The sequence below is a fragment of the Rhyacophila brunnea genome, unplaced genomic scaffold (genome assembly GCF_057557595.1).
Source record: "Rhyacophila brunnea isolate RB1 unplaced genomic scaffold, BYU_Rbru_1.0 scaffold_4, whole genome shotgun sequence".
NCBI classification, from domain to species: domain Eukaryota; kingdom Metazoa; phylum Arthropoda; class Insecta; order Trichoptera; family Rhyacophilidae; genus Rhyacophila; species Rhyacophila brunnea.
In genome coordinates, this window is record NW_028233068.1 from 30,446,702 (window position 1) to 30,467,769 (window position 21,068).

The 21,068-nt window shown below is 28.8% G+C and overlaps 1 protein-coding gene across 3 annotated transcripts in view; it reads left to right on the forward strand.

Annotated features, from left to right (window-relative positions):
- The first annotated feature begins 252 nt into the window (after positions 1-252).
- The window catches only part of LOC147067237 (ABC transporter G family member 23), a 97,957-nt gene continuing 77,141 nt past the window's right edge, over positions 253-21,068 (forward strand). Inside the window, exons 1-2 of one of the 3 annotated variants that reach the window (XM_085953792.1) lie at positions 253-360; positions 554-710. The gene's annotated coding sequence lies outside the window, so the exon portion shown is untranslated. Of the gene's footprint in view, positions 711-21,068 lie in introns of all 3 variants that reach the window. The other 2 variants (XM_085953791.1, XM_085953790.1) reach the window with 2 other exon arrangements.

Sequence of the window (21,068 nt, forward strand, 5' to 3'; positions counted from 1 at the left end):
ATGTATATTATCACTAAATTGACAATGAACATCATTAAAGAACTAATAAAATATATTTTAGGGATTTTTATAAGCAGTTAAATATATATCAATTATTTAATTTTTTTGCTACGATTCACATTCTAAATATTATATTTCAGTTTAAAAGTCTACGGCTACCCTGTATTGACTGGTATAGCCTTCCATGGATACGAAATAATATAACGAATAAAAATCGGCTCGCAGATCTACTGGCATTTTTTTTTAAATGCCGCAGTTTTGATCAAACTTTAGTAAGAAGCGCACGCCTGCTCGCTGCTGCCAAAGTAACCTAACATAAAACTAAATAAACAACACGAAATATAATATAAATAGAACAGTGTAATTTTAAATATTTATCCATTGTATTTTTTAAATTGTTCATCATTTCAAACAGTGAAAAATACAAATATATACTATAATATATTGTTATTCTACCGAATGAAAAATTGAGTGTAAAAATATTTGATTTCATTTTTCATTGCCAAATTTGTGTTGTAATCTTTTAAAGTGTTTAATATTTACTTTGGTTTAGGTTGTGACACTTTTACTTCTGTCGCTTTTTTCGCAAACTATTTGCAATAATCATCTTGTTGCATTTTGTATTTCCAATTGGCTTTGATTCTCAACTGATTGACAGACGACGCGGAAGTGTATGGGATACTTTTCTTTGCGAAAACCTTCATTTTAAGGTACCTATGTTTAACTAATTCATTATAATATATTGTAATTATTATATATAATTAATAATTTATAATATATAAATATTTATCATTCACTTATATACGATTTTATAAATGAAAATTGCATTACTAAATTACAGATAACCGAATAATAACATATTTAACAAAAATATAAATAAATACTTTATAAAAAAATATTAAAAGGCATTGAAATCAATTCATGGAGTTTTTAAAATTTCCAAATCGGTCATACTTATATACAATTTTACCTTGATCAATAATTTATATACACTCGTAGAGGTAATATTAATAGTTTATTATAGAAATATAAATTTCAGTTAAATAATAATTACATCATTCAACTTCATTACAACTGGATTTTTAAACATTATTAAGAATTGAGCCATCAAGACAAGAAACATATTCTTAGAAAATAAAACGAATAGTTTAGTTTTGACCATAATATCTTAGTATTTATATTATCTACCACTAAACGTTGATTAACGTTGATTTTACGCGTACTCAAATGCAATGAAAATAATATATAATGACAACTAAAATCAATATTGTAATATGAAATAGTTAGTTACACAGTATTTATGAATGAATATCAATATCGTAAATATCATTAGATTTTTGATAATACCGTTACAATAACATAATAGTTTTAAATTTAAATATGTATTTATAATTCATCTGGTAATGTATAATATTATCAATGGCTAGAATTTTTTATAGTGTGGAATTATAAAATGTATCTATATCTATAACATACAAATGAATATTCTCATTAATCATAGTATGCCAGGCGATGGCTAACAGAATCATATATTCACAAATTGACATATATATCAGTTCCTCATTGAGTAAGTGCTTACATATCAGCTATTTTCAATACAAGTTTACTAGTTTACAACACGAACTGAATAAATACGCACGAAAATGTGTATGACATTTTAATTTATATTTACATAGAAGAGTTTTTTCACTTCATGAAAATAAAACATTTTTTTTGCTATTTTATCACCGTGCAAGAATTTATAATTTCATTTTTATCATTGCTAAAATTTTGCAAGAAGGCAACAAATTTTTGCGTATGAATTTAAATTTATTAAAGCATTGAGTACATCATTAAATTTTGAATTGTTATTATTATAATTACACACACAATGTCTAAAAAATCGTTTTACAATCTCTCCACAATTTCATTTATAAATATATGTTATATACAGTGGTTTATGTACGTGGAGGCCGAAGATTTTTACGCGTTTTCCGGCCCAATTGCAAAAATATTACAATTTTGTGATATATGCATAATTGGCAAATTAGTTTGTGGTCATCAAATAAATTTAAAAATTCAATATGTATTTTACTCTTGTTTGTGAAATATGCATTTAACAAGTTATCATGACATTTAACAAAGACTTTTTGAAAACATACTGTATACCTAATACTGCTAGTATGTTTTCAACTATGAAATGACATGGAAACGATTTCGTGAAGCCTAGCTCAAAGTCATATCTTTTTTTATTCATTGTGTCACATAAGCCTATTTAATTAAAAATAAATCTAAATCTAATCTATACCGATCTAACTTATTTGGAAATTGTTAATTTTCTACAGTTACTACACCATTTTTTATAAAAAAATATTACTATCAAGCACATTTTTACGATTTAAAAAAACTTATTTATTTATATAATATATGTTAATAAATTAGTAAATAGTGATCCTGGTCACTATTAAAGATAAAATTTATCGTTATTTTATCATTCTATTAATATATTTTTGCAAAATTATTAGCGTTTTTATGTAGGTATAAAACTTTAAAACAATTCATCTCCTAGGTTATTTGTTTTGAGAATGCAGAATATTGATTTGTATTAAAGACATAAAATGGATTTTTGAATTGAGATACGTTTTATAGATGTTCAGTAATATTACTATCAAACAAACTATTGCATATTTTTTGGAACAGATATTATATAGTCATTGATAGGTACTTAATTTTTTTTAACAATCACGTTTAATACAGGTGGCATTTCAAAAGAGAAAAAATCATTAGAGATATAAGCTATTTAATTTGGTCTTAAGAATTTATTATGTTGTCAAAATTAGCTTATATATTGAATATATTTTAAAAACTACAATTTAAAAATCGAGTCAAATTGATTTTTCTCACATTATTTAAGTTGTCTATCGACAACTAACATTTAGATTTCCATTCACTTATCTCTGTGACATATTCAAAGTATCAGTACATAGGTGCATATTATAAAGAGTACAGTTTTAAATTCAAAGTATTTTCTAGTGGCGAAACTATATACTGCAACGCGTAAGAGGCCTAGTTTTCATAATCAAATCAGGATATATCTTCGTATTATATTACAGCTTATCGAAACAACCATAAAGGTTAACTATAATGAACCATTGATATTGCTTGAGATAATGCAAATATTTCTTACACCATTTATTGTCAAATATTACAATACATGATGTGCAATCCAGACTTCAAACATACTCGTAGCATGTGGGAAACCGCAAAAATCTTTAATACGAGTATTACATATTGTAATATTAGTATCCGCCTTTAACTTGGGAAAAATGGATCTTCTTAATATTTCATCACATTTCTATTAAATCTTCTAATTTTGATAAAAGTCACAATATATTAAGTAATTTTTTATATAAATTTATTCACAAAAAATCACTTGCGGTGCAATTTTCTTTGTATGTTTATATATAGATACATAAAAAAATATTGTGCTTACACGATAGGTACTACATATTGTATAGTTTTTATGCTCTTATATACATTTCATTATTGACAAAACTATTTTGATAATAAGTAAGGGTGAGTTCCCATTTTTTTACACGGGAAGGAAAAATTTTATGTTCTATTACTAGTATTTTTTTTATTTTTGTGTTCACTTATTATCGGTACAATCGCATAATACTGTTATTTTAGTCTTTTTTAACGTTTATATTTGCATGGTAGTAATCTTTATAATTTATATTATTCTTACTGTCATATGAGTATGAGAACCGAAATTTATGTTTGATTTTATGTAATAAACTATTAACATTGTGTGTTCAGTGTAAAAACGGAGCTATGTATACTGGGAATGGAAAAGTTGGTAATATTGTAAGTTATAATAATTGACTAGATGAATGGGAACATGCAATGGTAAAACTATGAGAAGTGGTCAGGGCTTAAAATATTGTTAATTATTAATTTATTACTGATGTTGATATTTTTATTTATTTCTATAAATCCATTTTTTTTAAATTGTATGTGCCTATGCTTTATTCGTGTAACAAAAGATATTGAGAGTTCTATATTTAACAAAGTTATCATCTTTTTCGATTTAGTAGTTTACAAATTCTGAAAAATGTTACCTTTTAGACATCTTATAATAAGTTCAACAACCTTAAATGCGGTATTAATGAATAATTAGTATGCTATGATTGTGGCTATGTGTATATCAGAAAAACATAACGGGCTTTTAATATCAAGGGTATTTTTTATTGAATCGGAAAACCATATAATTTTCCGTCATCATCACACAAAAAGAAAAAACATGTGAGGAACAGCAACTTAGTAATCGGAATTTATAAACACATTTTAAAACACGCCTTTAAAAAACGGATTTTAGAGTATTTTATTACCTTGGTAAAACTTTTCAATTACAAGAAGGACCTAATTGATAACAACGACGCGATAAGGAAATTATCAGAACACCATTAACATTGGCAAGCATTCCATTTAAAAAATAAACTAAAATCAGGTGTCTAATATAATACTCGTAGATGCTAAGTATTAAAAGAAATCAATGTCATCGAAACAACTTTTTAATACACAGTCATTTTCGATTCAGACCCAATTTGAGTCATATACACGATATGTACTTGGAAGCGTACCTACTGATACACTGACTTTATAGTAACATCTATCGACATAAAATAGAACTAACGATCTTAGTCGATAATGAAGTATTCGTCACAAAACAGTTTACATAAACTGATATTAACTGAACTTATCATAGGTTATAATGAATAGTCGATATCAAACCTTTCAATCAAGCAGTTCACAAACTTTTAATGGAATAATCGTTTCTCGCATACTTTGTTTGTCCGCAATAGTCATAAAATTACCAAAATAATAAATCCATACTAAAATAGACATAAAACAATAAACAACCATAAAAAAGTTCTGTTATTATTCATTTGTTATATCACTTAATAACGCATGAAATCAAGCGTTTTAAACATCTTAACTATGTGTACTTGAACATTTATTAAAATCAAGTTTATCCAGTATTTATTTAATTTGGATATAATTTAAAATCACACACCTTCCATTTTAATGATTGCATAAAATTTATTATTTATTTCTAATTTTCAAATACCAATGTACCCATTTTAAAAAATAACCTTAGAAGTTGGACGTAATACCAAATTAAGATATAATTGGACTTTTTCCATATTATATTCGTATAGTATGTCCCCTCGCGCCTAGATGCGTTCAAATATAGCATAATATCACGTAAGCCAATTCATATTTAAAAATAAATCGTATGTATTTAACGAGTTATCATAATCGTATCAATATTCATATTTTGCTTAAATAGTTGCATACAAAGTTTAATATTAACGATTTTATTTGTACTTAAATTGTGATTTTTCGGTGACTTTCCTCATGTCAACCATACGTTTTAATAAATATAATACAAATGTTTACTTATATTATTCGTCAAATACGATTTTTCCTTTGAAAACTACATTAAAATAAATATTTATCGACATGACTTTCTTAGAAAATCACCACCATCAAATAGTAGAATGTGTACTTACTGAAAAAAATTTAGAATGCTATTTTTCACGAGTCGTTATTCATTTGTCAATCTTATTATATGTTTAATACTGATATGCGGAAAACTCGTGGTGGAAAAATAAAAATATTTTACGGCTTTCTTTACTTATGATAAACAGTATATATTAAATAGCATAATAGATAAAAATATTTTTACTAACATTTCGAGTGTGTACTGACATCGCGTATTATGTTTTTTTTTTATACATTTGGAATTGAGTACAAATGTCAACATCATATATGACATATTTTATTTTACACTGCTGCAATAAGAAAAAATACTCATCTATGACGACGACATAATATTTTCGTGATTTTACATTTTTAATTTATCTTGATTTAACATATTCTGTGATAGTAATCGTACATATTGATTTAATAAACAAAGTTCTTGCTAGAAAATTAGAAGCTTTTTTTTAAATTTGAACTTCTGATTTCTATAAATTCAATGTTTAGGATGTATTTATTAAGATGTTTTTTTAACCATCTTCAATTCAAAAAAAATCACACGGACTTCTTCGGGGTGGAGATTGTATTAGCATTTTTTTTACGAGAAATGCCTGTTAGCCACTTCCTCGACCTATTTGTGTCCATACTTTGGGTCCAAACACATAAAAAAGGCAAAATGTGAATTTTCCAGACCTGGGAATCGAGCCCAGGACCCTCAACATTATAATCCGACGTGGTAACCACTCGGCTATCGTGGGCGTAATAATATTAACATAATGACAATATTATATATTCCAGTGATATTTTATCATGAATATATTTTTAATGTGTTGGATATTGTTAAAAAAAAAAAAAAAACACCCAGATGCGTCGATGAATACGCAAGTCGAGTTATACCTACCTGTCTAATTGTATACAAAACTTGCTTATAACAATTATTATCAAATATAAGCCAGGCTTTGTATAACCACACCTTGCAAAACTTGAATTGTGTGTTAGTTCATTTGAGCTTTTAGTATGATTTTGACATATAAAATTTCACATATGTATGCAGATTCATTCTGACATAATTGTCTCATTTGTTTCAAAATTATAAAATGAGCAAATGTTTGTTTTATAAATTTAACATATTGATACAACATATATTTACAAGTTTGATTCGTTATGTGTAAATATATTAATTTACTTCCCCATCTACCAAAATTCGTACCGTTGTATCTTATGACGAAAAAATCATGCGCAGATAATTTGACTGCGCGCATCTGCTACGAGTATGTCGCGGATGGGATATACAGTGGAGTGATCATGTGGAATTAGTGACAAAATCCCTAAAACAGTCTAAATCATGCGTATGCTCGAGTGAATGTGGCTTGCTGTCGCATGTCGCTACATGTATAGATGGTGTATTTACTTCATCGTCGTGTTATTAAATTATTGACTGCATATGAGTTTTTAGTTTCAATAAAATAATTTTTATTATTGATATTTAATAATATTGTGTACAGACTTATCCCATAAATTAGCTTAATAATAACTATATTATAATCATGATACACACACATATTATTATACAAATATGAAATTAAGTAGTGATTGGACTCATTAATTTTATTATTTATAATCTTTGAAAGTATATTTGATTAAAATAATTTAAAAAATCCATTCTATTCACATTTTGCTCAATTGGATATTTGACTCTCACTTATTTACTGACGCATCACATTAATGCTAATTTGCAAATTCATTTGTTCAGAATATCACAAAGTAAACGATGACTAACGTCTAATTTCACAGTACACATAAGTATACTTATCAAACAGATTTATAATATTTTTAAACGTGTAGATATTTAACTACTCACTTCAACTTCATCATCAATAACTTATTATTTACGTGGTTCCATCATGTAGTGATTAATGCAGGATTTTCGCTGAATTTTTAAAATAATCTTATTTCATATAAATTAATTATCGTTAGAAAATCAACCAAAGCTTACCTTGACGTTTTCATAAGTCAAGAACTTTTCAATATAGGTACATTTTTTTCTGAAATATCTTTAAAAAAAAAAAATAAGTATATTATCTGTGTCAAAAAACTCAAGTGACCATAACGCATATAATGGGTGACCTTAGAAACTACGTATTTCTATTTGCGAAGGGCCTACAAAATTGGTGGCAATAAGGAAAGATGTCATTGTACTGTCACCATGTTTTTATTTGTTAATTTGACTATATTTTGAAAATTTTTTGTCGTTTTGGAAGATTTCCTGATTTTCCATATATATTTTTTGGAAACATATTTCAATATCAAATGTATAAGTTATAGTATAAGAATAGCTGTAAGTATTTTTAATACCAATAACAAACAATTTGTGCATACAATCGATATACCCGAATATAGGCTATAGAAAAAAAGTAAAGATAGGCTCAGACGCCGAATATTTAGATGCTATTTTTTTTAAACTAGCATTTTTTAATACACTAATTATATGAAATTGCAGGTGAATAAACAGTAAATAAGTTTAAGGATAATGGATCGCTAATAATAATTATTATATTTACTTTTTTTCATACGAATATTAATTATTTACACGACACAAATATTGTTAGCCAAAATAATGAACATTGAAGTTTTCACTCTAAATTTCATATTTATTCTTTCTTATTATCATTAGCCTGGATCAAACCAGATAAATGATAAATTGATTATATTTGTCTATATCACATACGTTGCGTTACTTACTTATGCAACACCAATCGAGTGGCATTCGAGACTACCCTTATGACATTTTATATACCTTGAGTACCGCTGGATGTTTTTATCTGTCTAGCCAACAAAATAGATTACAATACAGAGAACAATAATTATTTCTGAGTTCCCTAGCACAGCCGCTAGAGTCTAACGGCTAGACTCGAGCAATTATCTTTTTTTCGAATATTTAGATGCTATTTTTTTAAACTAGCATTTTTTAATACTCTAATATTCCTATATCATTTTTCCACCAACTAGAGTTGAATTAATGAATAAGAAATTAAATTAGTGGCTATTATGAATGTACTAAAACCTAATAATACCTAAATAAAATTAAAACATTTAATCATTTCTAAATCCTAACACATATTGTATTATAGTACCTCGTATTATACATATTGAACTAGTATCTACGTTTCAAAATGTGTTATAAATATATGCAGTTATTGGTTGTATTTTGTCAGTTTTCTAAGTATGATGATACATTACTCTGTAGTAAATCTGTCGTATCGTTACTTAATGATACGCAACGATTTCATGATATGCGGATATCGACCATTATTGGTGTTTTTGTATTTCTTTAGCTTATAGAAGTGTTCGAAGTAAAAATGAAAAACTAACCCCTTTATTTCCCTCATATGTTGTTAACGTATAGCATTACACTATCGCTTTCATTAAAAATATATTATCCTCAGTCTATCTGCTCTTCTTAGGTTGAGAATAATATAGACAATAGACAGCAGCTCCGAGAATCAAATAATTTATTTTTATCATATATTTTGAATCCCTGTAGCTCGCGAGTCTTCTTGCATATTCCTAGGTCATGTCAAAACTCATAAGTCCACCGTACACGACCTATCGATGGCAGTATTAGTTTTGACTATGCGAAAGCTTAAGGCACTGACATGTTTTGAAGCCACCTTAAAAAATATATTGCAAAAAACGCATGTTTTAAGATTACTGACGAAACAGACGCCTCGTATATTAGAAACTGCCAATGAATTGTAGCTCCAATATATTGACTGATAAAATAATTGAACACCTACCACACTATAGGTATACTTATCATTACAGTGTTATGACTATGTATGTATTAACGGCGATCTGTGAAACTATAATTCGCTCCACAAATGCGTAATTATAAACCCACCGACCCCCGCTTTCTTTACACTAAATTCAAAGTTATTAAATTACACTCATGATACTCTGTGTGTAGAATAATCAAAAATAATCTCTCTCATAATTTAATATAGGTACCTACGGTTAAAAAATATTTTCATCGCATCTTTTACCAAGTTATTTAACCCCAACCAAGTAGGCTATTCGAAATCCGTAATGTAATTATACTAGTCTGCATTATCTTCATGATTTACAATTATGGGTTACTATTATATAAAAAAAAATATATCAAAACCAGTCCACGGTTCGTCAATGAAAGTGAAAAATGTAGTCTCAGTGGGTACTAGCTCGCTGATTTATTAAGAACATTCGATCTGATCTAACCGGTTGTAGTGAAAAAATAATAAATAGACCCACCAAAAAAATCAAATAATAAATATTACAGCGCTGTGGCCTCGCTCCGAACGGGAAATGTGTCGCAAGACCAGTTTGGGGAAATAATAATTATTATTCGTTTGGTTAGTGTGGGGAAATAATATGTCAGAGGTATGCTAACACTCTTTTCCAATATGTACCGAACGATGGAAGATTCGATATTTGAATGTATAAAAGGAATAAATATGTCAGTATTTATCGGCTGCCAATGTTGTAAGATTTTTTTAAAGTACTGACACCACTAATTCGGAAATCAAAACTAATTATGTTTTATGAAAACAAAATATTATAATTATTCATATTGTAGCCTATCTGTTTATTTTGAGGGTTGCAGTGCTAAAAGGGACATCTACCGAGAGGATACAAAATTTACGATTTAATAAAATTTACTGATAAATTTTATGAATAAAATTTAGTCTTTTGATGATTGGGATGAGATTTTAAAATTATTCATGGTTTTGATCGCGAGTTTTATGGTCTCAATACAAAAACTAATGCATTTCAATATTTATTCTAGAAAAATCGATGCTTTTCATTTTAATACAAAAAATATAATACTAAGATGGACGTGTTCAATAAATACAATATGTTTTGTAAGTTTCTTTCTATATAACTTTGTCTTTGAATTTAAATAATATTTAGTTTTGTTTTTGATATTTTTGGATACGTATTAACTATTTAAAAGGCATTGATAATTGAAGAGATGAGAATTCGAATGGATTGGTTGCCAAGCTGATTACATCGACTTTATATTTAAATATGCAATTACAATTGTTAGATATTGTAAATAAAGCAAATTTTTTAAAAGTGTGGCCACCATCTTGGTATTTTATGAACTTCTAATTGCAAAATATAAAGTTTAACTTCTAATTAATATTCAAGACCATACCATACATGTCCAAACTCAAAAATAATCATATCAGACGGTAATTAATTTAAATCTCATCCACTATTTTGGAATTCAGGTACTCTTAGTGAATTTTGAAGCGGCTTAATATTTTAAAAAATTTCTCTTGGAATATTCCTATTTAAACTGCTTCTATACCAATGTACATAATCAGTTAGTTAAGCCGTCAGGCTATTAGTAGATAATAAGATACACTAGTATATTATATACTAAGTATATTTACTTACCAACTTTATTTTGTCGGACTAAATTACATGGTATTTCATAATATAAAAATGTATAGACAACAAAAATATTTTCATGAGCCAACAAGGGAAGCCTGTTATTAAACCACTCTTTTAATCGTCATTACCTAATTGTTTTTTTTTAATATAATATTATAATAATCTGATATGTGGATATCTAGTAAAAAAAATACTTAAAGAAATAAGTATTTTGCTACTTTTATAAAAAAAAAGATAAAACTGATTAATTAATATGATTAAAAAATCTTGAAAAATAAAACGGATCCAAATGCTTAGCACGTCGTTGTTGATTGTAATATAAGATCGTGGTTTTATTATTCATTTTTATCTAAAGCTACTTTTTGAGTACTGTAGCTGAGGCAGACCATATTGCCAAAATGACACTACTTCTGACAGAGCGTTCGAATGCATACGATATCTGTATGAAATATTGTCGCCAGTAATCGTCATGTACTCGTATCTCTATCTTGGTACTCATTAGGAGTGCAAACTATGAGCGATAACACTTCACTAAGATAGCTCAATGTGCAAATGAGCATGGCTGGAATAGCGTTTAACTTAAAATAGAACATTTGGGACTCCCTGTTCCAGAATGGTCAACGATTGAATAATGATGGTGTTTCTTTATGGCAGCAAGCAATAGCAGCTTACAGAGACTTGGTTACAACGATGTAATAGAATATAGTATGCCATCTCTCGTCACATAAATGATTGGACCTGACCACATGAGGTAGTCTCAATTAGAGCTGCATTATCTTTACAGCAATTGGATTTCAGTGCACAAGAAATTCACTAAATATTATACACGATGTGTATACCACAGAGCTAAGACGCAAGCAGACTGGCGTATGACAGGAACGGTATTCGGGGTATTAATAAAGAGAAAAAACTCATTTTGTATTGTAAATGAAATGTTTTTCTTAAAGCAAAGTTATAATTTTGAATAACATACGATTTATTTAAGGCTGTATTAGGTTAGCGTAGGTGGGTTTCTCTCACATGTTTAATAGTCAATGAAATAATAACTTCATATTAGAATTGCTTGCATTATACTATGCTTATCAATTAATATCTGGTATCATTTTTCTAACTAGTCTATGAAACGCGGGTCACTCTCCTTTTCGACAAACAATTTTAAAATACATATATGTATTTTAATTATAATAACCAATAGAAAAAATCTTTTTTGAAAGTAAGTCACCCCGACGGGGAATCGAACTCTGTATCTCCCGAGTATACGCCTCATCCGTCGCATTAAGCCATTATGCTACGGCGTGACATACTAATAGCGAACAAATTTTAACTATTGGTCAATTTCTATACCTACCCATCAGCGTTCCTTCCAAATCAGCTACTTTGGCAATCGATTTTTGTTTCTTAAATCAAAGTAGGTATATTACTATTACTTTTGATTACTAACCGACGTCGTGGAATTTCTCCAATATTTTTTAGATGTAGCTACTTGCACTTGCTAATAATTTATAATTAACTATTTCTTTTATTCAACGAATAATTCACAAGATTTAAGAATATATCATTCTGATTATTGAACATATATTATTTTGAAAAAAACACTTTCTGATAGAGTATATAATAACCAATAGAAAAAATCTTTTTTGAAAAAAGTAAGTCACCTAAAGTAAGTCACAATAGTAAAGACATGTGGAGCCTGGTAAGATGGCATGTTAATGGCGGTAATACGCACACGTTGAACAAACATCATTTGGTACTCACATAATACAGCATTGACCTCCACGTGACTCCTAGTTGGCTGAATAGGTATATACCTGTCACCAAATATCCACTCATTTAGCACGGGAAAAAGAAATTTTCTCTGTGCATCTTATTCTCATAATTTTGTCACTAAAATTCTCAGCGCGATCCTACCAATAAGTAATTGTTATTTGTAGGCTATGAAAAAAGAATATATTATACATTGAGCATTAATTTGTTTAATATAGTTTTATAAATTCACATATGAAATAGATCCGTCATATATTGTATACTATTTTAGTATTTTCAATATATGTACATAATTATATGCTACTTTAACCTATAACGTAGCACAAAAATACTTTTTGACTTAGGCAATTCATATCAAACATTCTCAGGCCAACTATTTTCATTCTCTCAGCGTGTTTTGCAAGCAATGGATTATTTATCATGTCATATTACAGGTACCTATAACCAAGTGTTGAAATTCAATCGGATCGTGCACATAGCAAACACTTTTGCAATTTTTACTGAGGACCATTTTGTTCCAAGGTTTATATATGTATATTTTAAACAGACACAGTACCGAAAATATTGAAGAAAAACATTCTAATTACAATAAGTCAATCGATTTTCGTAGTACTGAAGTAGATAATACTTACGTCATAAGTGATTACACAATATATTATATTTTTTGAAGGCGGTTCCAAAAACTAAATCACGGTTCGCATTCTGGTTTGAAGTCGGTTGCTGTGTTTAGTACACGTTTTTGTGTGTTTTATGTGATTATTTTTGACTGGAGTAACTTTTCACAGGTATTTTATAAGTGAATTTTATATTTTAATGTCTGCTTCGACGCAGCAATGAAATTCATGAAATGTAACATTGTAGTCGAATTAAATTGTATACTATTATATCCTATGAGTTTATTTATTCAAGGTTTATTTTGGCAAAAGCCTGGCTGGCTGAAGACATATTCATATACATATATTATGTAATTAACTAATTGGGTGAATCTGAAATTATATTGAAATGTCATTGTCACAGACGTGTAAATTTCTCTTCAAATGGACCTACTATGCAAAGTTACTTATAGTAGACTAATAAAAAGGTCACAATAAACGGTTTATGCTTCAAACTTACTACTATAATTTTTTTTATTCTCTCATCATATTTACTAAAACGGTGATGAAAAATACTCAAAATTGTAAGGAAATGTCATATTATATAAAAAAGGAGGTTTTTTAAAAAGCTCTATAGTGGATTTTCAAAATATTCAGAGTGGGTTTTGCGATTTGATGACTCAGCTAACTCTTTTTCTTTAATTTCATATTTCGTGTAACAAACCTAGCCATAATAGATATTATTGTTTGTATTCTACGATAATTTTTAATGTACAAGTATATTATATAAATCATTGCCAAATAATATAGAAATTAATCGTATAGGTAGCTACATATTTATAAAATATATTTTTGCTAAAACATTTTTTAATAACTGGTCAAGTCGGGGCTTGGAATATCACAGAGTAAAAAAATATAGTTGAGATCAGATGTTCAATATTGAAAATACGACGCATTCATTTACTATTGAACATAGTATTGATAAAACGTTCAACAGAACAAAAAAATGCATCGAGTATTCATTAGAGTTCAAGTGTTTTGACATGATTTTTTGTGACACACATCTGAAATGGCAGGTGAATAAACAGTAAATAAGTTTAAGGATAATGGATCGCTAATAATAATTATTATATTTACTTTTTTTCATACGAATACTAATTATTTACACGACATAAATATTGTTAGCCAAAATAATGACCATTGAATTTTTCACTCTAAATTTCATATTTTTATTCTTTATTATTATCATTAGCCTGGATCAAACAAGATAAATGATAAATTGATTATATTTGTCTATGTCACATACGTTGCGTTACTTACTTATGCAAAACCAATCCAGTGGCATTCGAGACTACCTTTATGACATTTTATATACCTTGAGTACCACTGGATGGTTTTATCTGTCTAGCCAACAAAATAGATTACAATACAGAGAACAATAATTCAGTCTAACGGCTAGACTCGAGCAATTATCTTTTTTTCGGCCCATGCATCCTACCCATTTTCGTTTGTGGTTTATAGCAAACTCTTTTACATCGCATACCATTTTTTGTTCGCTAGCCTATCGATTTTTTTTTGCTGTGTTACTATAGAATTTCTGAATCTCATTTTTACTAAAGATTCATATTTTTCACGGATACCTGTTTACAAGAAATAATATACACTGGTTGAAATTTGTATTTTAGCCAAAATCGAAGCTTCTTTCGAAGATTTTCTCTCCTTTCTGAGCCATATGTAGGTATAATCAGACAGCCTGTTGCTGTTCTGAACTTAAACCAGTGTCTGAGATTCTTGAGCTAGGACGCTATTCTTTTTCCAAGCTATCTTCTTATTTGAGATTTTTCTTTGAATGATAGGATATACTAGTTGACATCACTCGACGTACTACAAGAATAAACTATATTTGTTATCCTAAATATATATAGTTATCCACCTGTTTCTTTAGCATTTAGGCGAGTGCCGTTGATATTATAATAATATGTATTTTAAAGTGAAAAATACTTTATCATAACACATAACTCTAGTTCTAGCCTCCTCCAAGAACGTCTTCCATATTCCCTTATCCTGGAGGAGATTATTACTTACTAATAAAATACATATTATTTACTTATGAAATAAACAATATTGTATTTTCTTTTTCGCAAATCAACATACCTACTTATTTTTATTATGCACTACAGGTATTCATATTACGTAAATAAATAGGTACCTAATAATACCTACATTACTAAATCTATCACATCAAGGATAGAGTACAACATTGCGCCAAAAATTGCCAAGTCATGAGTTGTAATTTGTTCGTAGAGCAATTCTATAGAGTTTTGCTACGTTTAAATCATTTCAACATTTCATTTTAAGTTTTTTTTTGATATAACTATTATTGTGCTTGATAGTCTTTATTTGTCAACGCTTAGCGACCGTGCATGGTACATTTGCATTTAGAGCTGTCTTGTATCATATAACATACATAATGTGAAAACACCTCAGTGAATATATTCTATACACAAGGCTGCTATCGGTGGCTATCGTCGGTTATCGAGGTAGATCATATTTGTGTATTGTGGCGATTAATTGGTACAATAAGTTAACCGTCTGAACATGGTCTGAATCGTCAAAAAGTGCTATGTTTTAACACCACCTCTTTTGATTGTGTTAACTTTTAGAGCAAGATATGCAGAATTGACAGTTTTTACGGCTAACTTATTGTAACAATTATTATTATACGTGTATATAATAAATGTGCTAATATATGAATAAATACTAGAAAAAAACGATCCCCGACGGGACTTGAACCCGCATCCACTGGATTCGCGCTAATGTGCTTCAACAATTAATATACAGGCGTCCGACTTTTTCAACTAAATTAACTAGCAGTTTTTACATATTTAAATGCTTATCTAATTGGTAAATTTTTGATTATCGTATATAGGGAACTCAGTTAACCTAGTAATATGATGATATTGTAGTAGTGGTATCGACTGCCTTTTAGATGCAATAGTGTAATAAATAAAAACAATAACAATACACACAGTAGTAGACTAGTACATACATACATAATTTGGAACCGCTTCAGATATAAACCTAGTAGAAAATATTATTTTAGATAAAAAACGACTCTAATTCACATCCACTGGATTAAAGCTAATATGCTTTACCAATTGACCATGTGCATTCAATCTAATTACGATGAAATTAACAAGTAGTTTTTATATTTTGAAAAGCTTCACAAATTCTAGTAGGTGTATATTGGTGGCGTTTTCAATTTGTGTATGTTCAATAACATTTTATACGAATGTTACATTCTCAAATATTGTGAATTATTTGTTGAATAAAGAAAATGTGTTATATAGTATTATGTTATAATCAGTGACGTCCCGTGGGGGCAGGCAGATTGAGCGTCACTTGGGGGCGGCAGTTACTCGAAGGGCGGCAAATCGATGAGAAATAGCGACCAAAACTTAATAACGAAAATATCTTTCCATTAAAAATTCAGCTTACCTACTGGTTGGAAACATAATTTATTAATTAACACAAAAGGTTTAACAGGACTGTAATTTTTTTGTTGGGTTCGCGATGTCTAGTTTACTTCCGTTTCCATTCGGCGTCCTTGGTAACCATAAACGACACGAGCAGATATGCGAATAATTACAGTCTATATTTTCAATTTTATCCATACAACACATTTCTTAGGTATTGGAGTCATGAAAGGATGATAAAAAATACTGTATAAAGAATGAGGCGGCATTTTGGTGCTGCCTAGGGGCGGCATTCTGTCTAGGGACGTCACTGGTTATAATATATTTTCAATATACCTATACTTAGCATATTCGGTATATCTCAAAAATTTCGCAACAAACTAAACATGGTCAGTTTATTTTAAAAAATATAATTAATAAGTAACCTGTCTTTGTTATTTCTCCAAGGTGTTTAAAATTTTAATATTAGTTATAATTACAGACCCAATAATTTCTGATTTATTGAACGGTTAAATTGATTTGATAAAATTATAAATGAATACTCGCTATTGGTAGCAATTGCCTTGTAAATAGTATGTTTAGATAAACTTTGTATTTATTCGATATTTACAAGTGACGGTAAATATCATATTATATTTTTTCTCAGTATTGAGTCCATCGTAATACAGCACTATTTATAACTTTACCAAGTTCAAACCATTTTTAATGCAATTAGGTACCTCCTCATTGACAATCGTTATTTTTGCTAACAGTGTCTTTATAATATATTTTATATAGTTTGGTTGTTGACAAATTTTATTAATGTCCAATATATACTGATTGCATCTACTTAGATATTATATTCTCGTGCGTTTTGTCATTGACCGTACAATCTAGTTTCGATCGTGGTTACTTCAAGATACATACGGTAATACACTTTTTATGAGTAATCCACTGTAAGCCATTTCCTAATATTTTCTACTTTTATAATTGCATACTCTATACTATCACATACATATAAAAGATACATCGGGATTTTGATCTAACCTTAAATTTCATACGTCATGAAAAGAAGGTGTGATGTGTACATTGAAAATAATATATCGTTCAATAGTGTTTACGTACCTATATACATGGTATTACCAGTGATCTTGGTCAAAATGATAAGTTAAAAATTGGTAACTACGTTTTGTTTCCTCAATTTCTATTAAAATTATGATAACTTTTCCATCAAAGATTTACCGAAAGCCATAAGTAATATTATATATTTTAATATAAATATTTTGCAATAAAATTTGATTAATATAATATACATACTTACTTGTTATGTTTTGATAAAACTTTTAATACATAATAATCATGTTATCTGTTTAACGGGAACTCTTTTCAATAATTACAAAAGAATAAACTGTTAATTATCACATAGAAATTTGAACATTGAAAAAAATCTAGTCATAACTATTTATGATGTTCAAATGCTAACGTTTGAAAAAAAATCATTTGCTGATATACTGTGGTAATGATTCTCGATAGGTAATAGTCACAATTGAAAACATTTTACCGTACAGATGCTAATGAACTCAATTCCGCACATTAACACTAAATTTGATGAGGTTAGATGATAAAAAGTAGAAATAAATATCTTATCTATACTTTTCAATTTAAAAAATAAGTATGTACTTATATATAACATGTAGGTACCTATATCTAATTAAATTAATATGTATACCAAATTCAGAGTTCAAGTTTTCTTCTTAACCTTGCATTGAAATCTTTTTTAACAGTTGAATGGTTGACTAGAAAAAGAACACGTCAGTTATTTCATAATTGAGATTTATGTGTAATTTTGCTAAAAAAATGTTACATGCTCTCATGTTGAAGTTTCTTTAATTCCTGTAAAAAAGCATTTATCAAAAGACTTTCTACAAATATCATAAATGTCAAATGACATCTGTCTATTACATATTTTTTTCTAATACTTCAAAGTTGTAATGATTATTATTTCTCATTTAAAAATAAGCACATATTGTGTAGTATCACATAAAAAATAAAAATCAAAATTCACAAGGTGGAGATTCTATTGGTTTGTTTTGTGGAGTTCTGACATTTATTATTTTTGTAATCCACCCTTCAATTATTATTACAATAAGGTATTGTTCGCAATTTTATTGGACACACACATCTTTGTCGTCAAAATAATTTAATCCATTAAAATCAATAATATACCGACAATAGGTAGAATGGTGTCAGATTCTTCTACATCGCATATGAGTTTTATGCATCATACCCAATGTGTACCTTTCCATGGCACATTGCGGTATACCTATTAAGAGTACTTAACTTTTGCATTTCTTTTACATTTAACCTCCATGTTTTACATGCATACATTTGCGTATAAATATGCTTCATAACTTTGAACTCTGGTGCTAGGATGAAAATGTTATAATATAAAATATATAAAAATATTTTTTTTACATATATTATCTATTTATGTATTTATTAATATATATATTAATACAAATGATACATCATTTGATCGAATTTTATTCGAGGTGATCAGACAAAGAGGCGTATCAATGTAGTAAAAAGTGCAAAAAAACTTCAATGTTATAAAACAACATACAGCGATTGAACAGTTTACGCTTTAAGGAGATTACTTTTGAGTTTTTAAGATATCATTCAAACACCCGAATGTGCTCCATACAAGTTTTTTTTCCTGCGGTCAAAATCAACATTGTTGATATGATTGAATCTAATATATTTAGTGACATTCCTCGACATTAATGACTTTACCGAGCTCCATTGTTTATAAGAATTGACATTTTAATACGCTTACTGAATCCACTAATCGTGGATTTTAATGTATCTACCACTGGCGGCTTCCTCTATAGGTCATTCGGTCATTGACCTGCCAAAATAAATACCTAAAAGTGCGGCCACACCGGCAACAAGTCGCGCGACAACTCGTTAAATTTTACGATAATTATCATAATTGCTTAAGAAATTTTACGATAATTATCATGCTTATCGTAAAATTTAACGAGTTGTCGCGCGACTTGTTTTCGGTGTGGACCCGGCATTACAATCGACATAATAATATTAATAATATGTGCAATGTCATATATAATAATATTAATAATAATCGGTTGATTTGAAATTATAGGGCGCGTGATATTGTGTCAACCCAGTCTATTGGGCTTTTTTTGTTTGGGCGATAATTCCCCGAACAAAAATATTGTGTTCGCCGGCAGTCTGAAAATTGACCCAAATTGAATATTTTTATAAAATTTTCTCTCTCGTTTCTCATACATAAGACAGAGATCGATATAACACAAAATACGAGATCGAAGCTTGTAACGGTGCGTGAATTACTGTAATATCGGCAATGCCCGAGTGTGAGACAAAAGATTTTTTCACCTAATTAAATGAAACAGAATGATAACACTGACTAGATAATTGGTCTCAAGACGCAACTGTGTATGCGGTTCGGATTCGTTGACAGGTTTTGACGAATGCCTTTGGATATTTTAATAATATATAAGGAGTTTTTGGTGATTTATAACATTTTTGTGAAGCAGTTAGTACGCACGCAGTAGCAATTGAAGTCTGTGATACAATTATAATGGAAATGGAAGCACGATTTGCATCCAACGATCATCTCATTATATCCGATTTGTTCAATAAAGAAAATTACACTGATTTTAAAAATAATTTTCCCACACGTCAAGTAAATTTGGTAAAACTGTTAGAAGAAATAAACATAATCAAGTTAAGAAATGAATTATTGGTGTTTTATCAACGAGATGATTTGCATGGCGCTATTAGTGCAGTTTCTCTTCTACATTTTTTACTCAGCAATAATTTCAACGAAACATTTTCCGAGTCGATCAAAGTTCTCCAATTTATTTGCGTCATACCAATGACAACAGTTGAAAGTGAAAGATGTTTTTCCACTCTCAAAAGAATAAAAACCTTTCTACGCAATAGGGCCAGGATAGACTGACCGCTCTTGCAATGCTCAGTATTGAAAAAAAATATGTGGGAAAAATAGACAATTTTTATAATCGTGTGATTGATGATTTTTCAAAAAGCAAAGAAAGAAAAGTGGACCTGATTTACAAAAAATTATAACGCGTTGTGTGCAATTTCGGTTAACGATGGGTTGGCGTTATGAAAAACGGACATTTTTTGAAGGGTTAGTAGGTACCGACCTATAACAATTTCTAGCACTTATTCTATAATGTATAAAAAGTCAATTTGCAATACGTCTTTTCAGTATACAACGAAAAGGCAAATT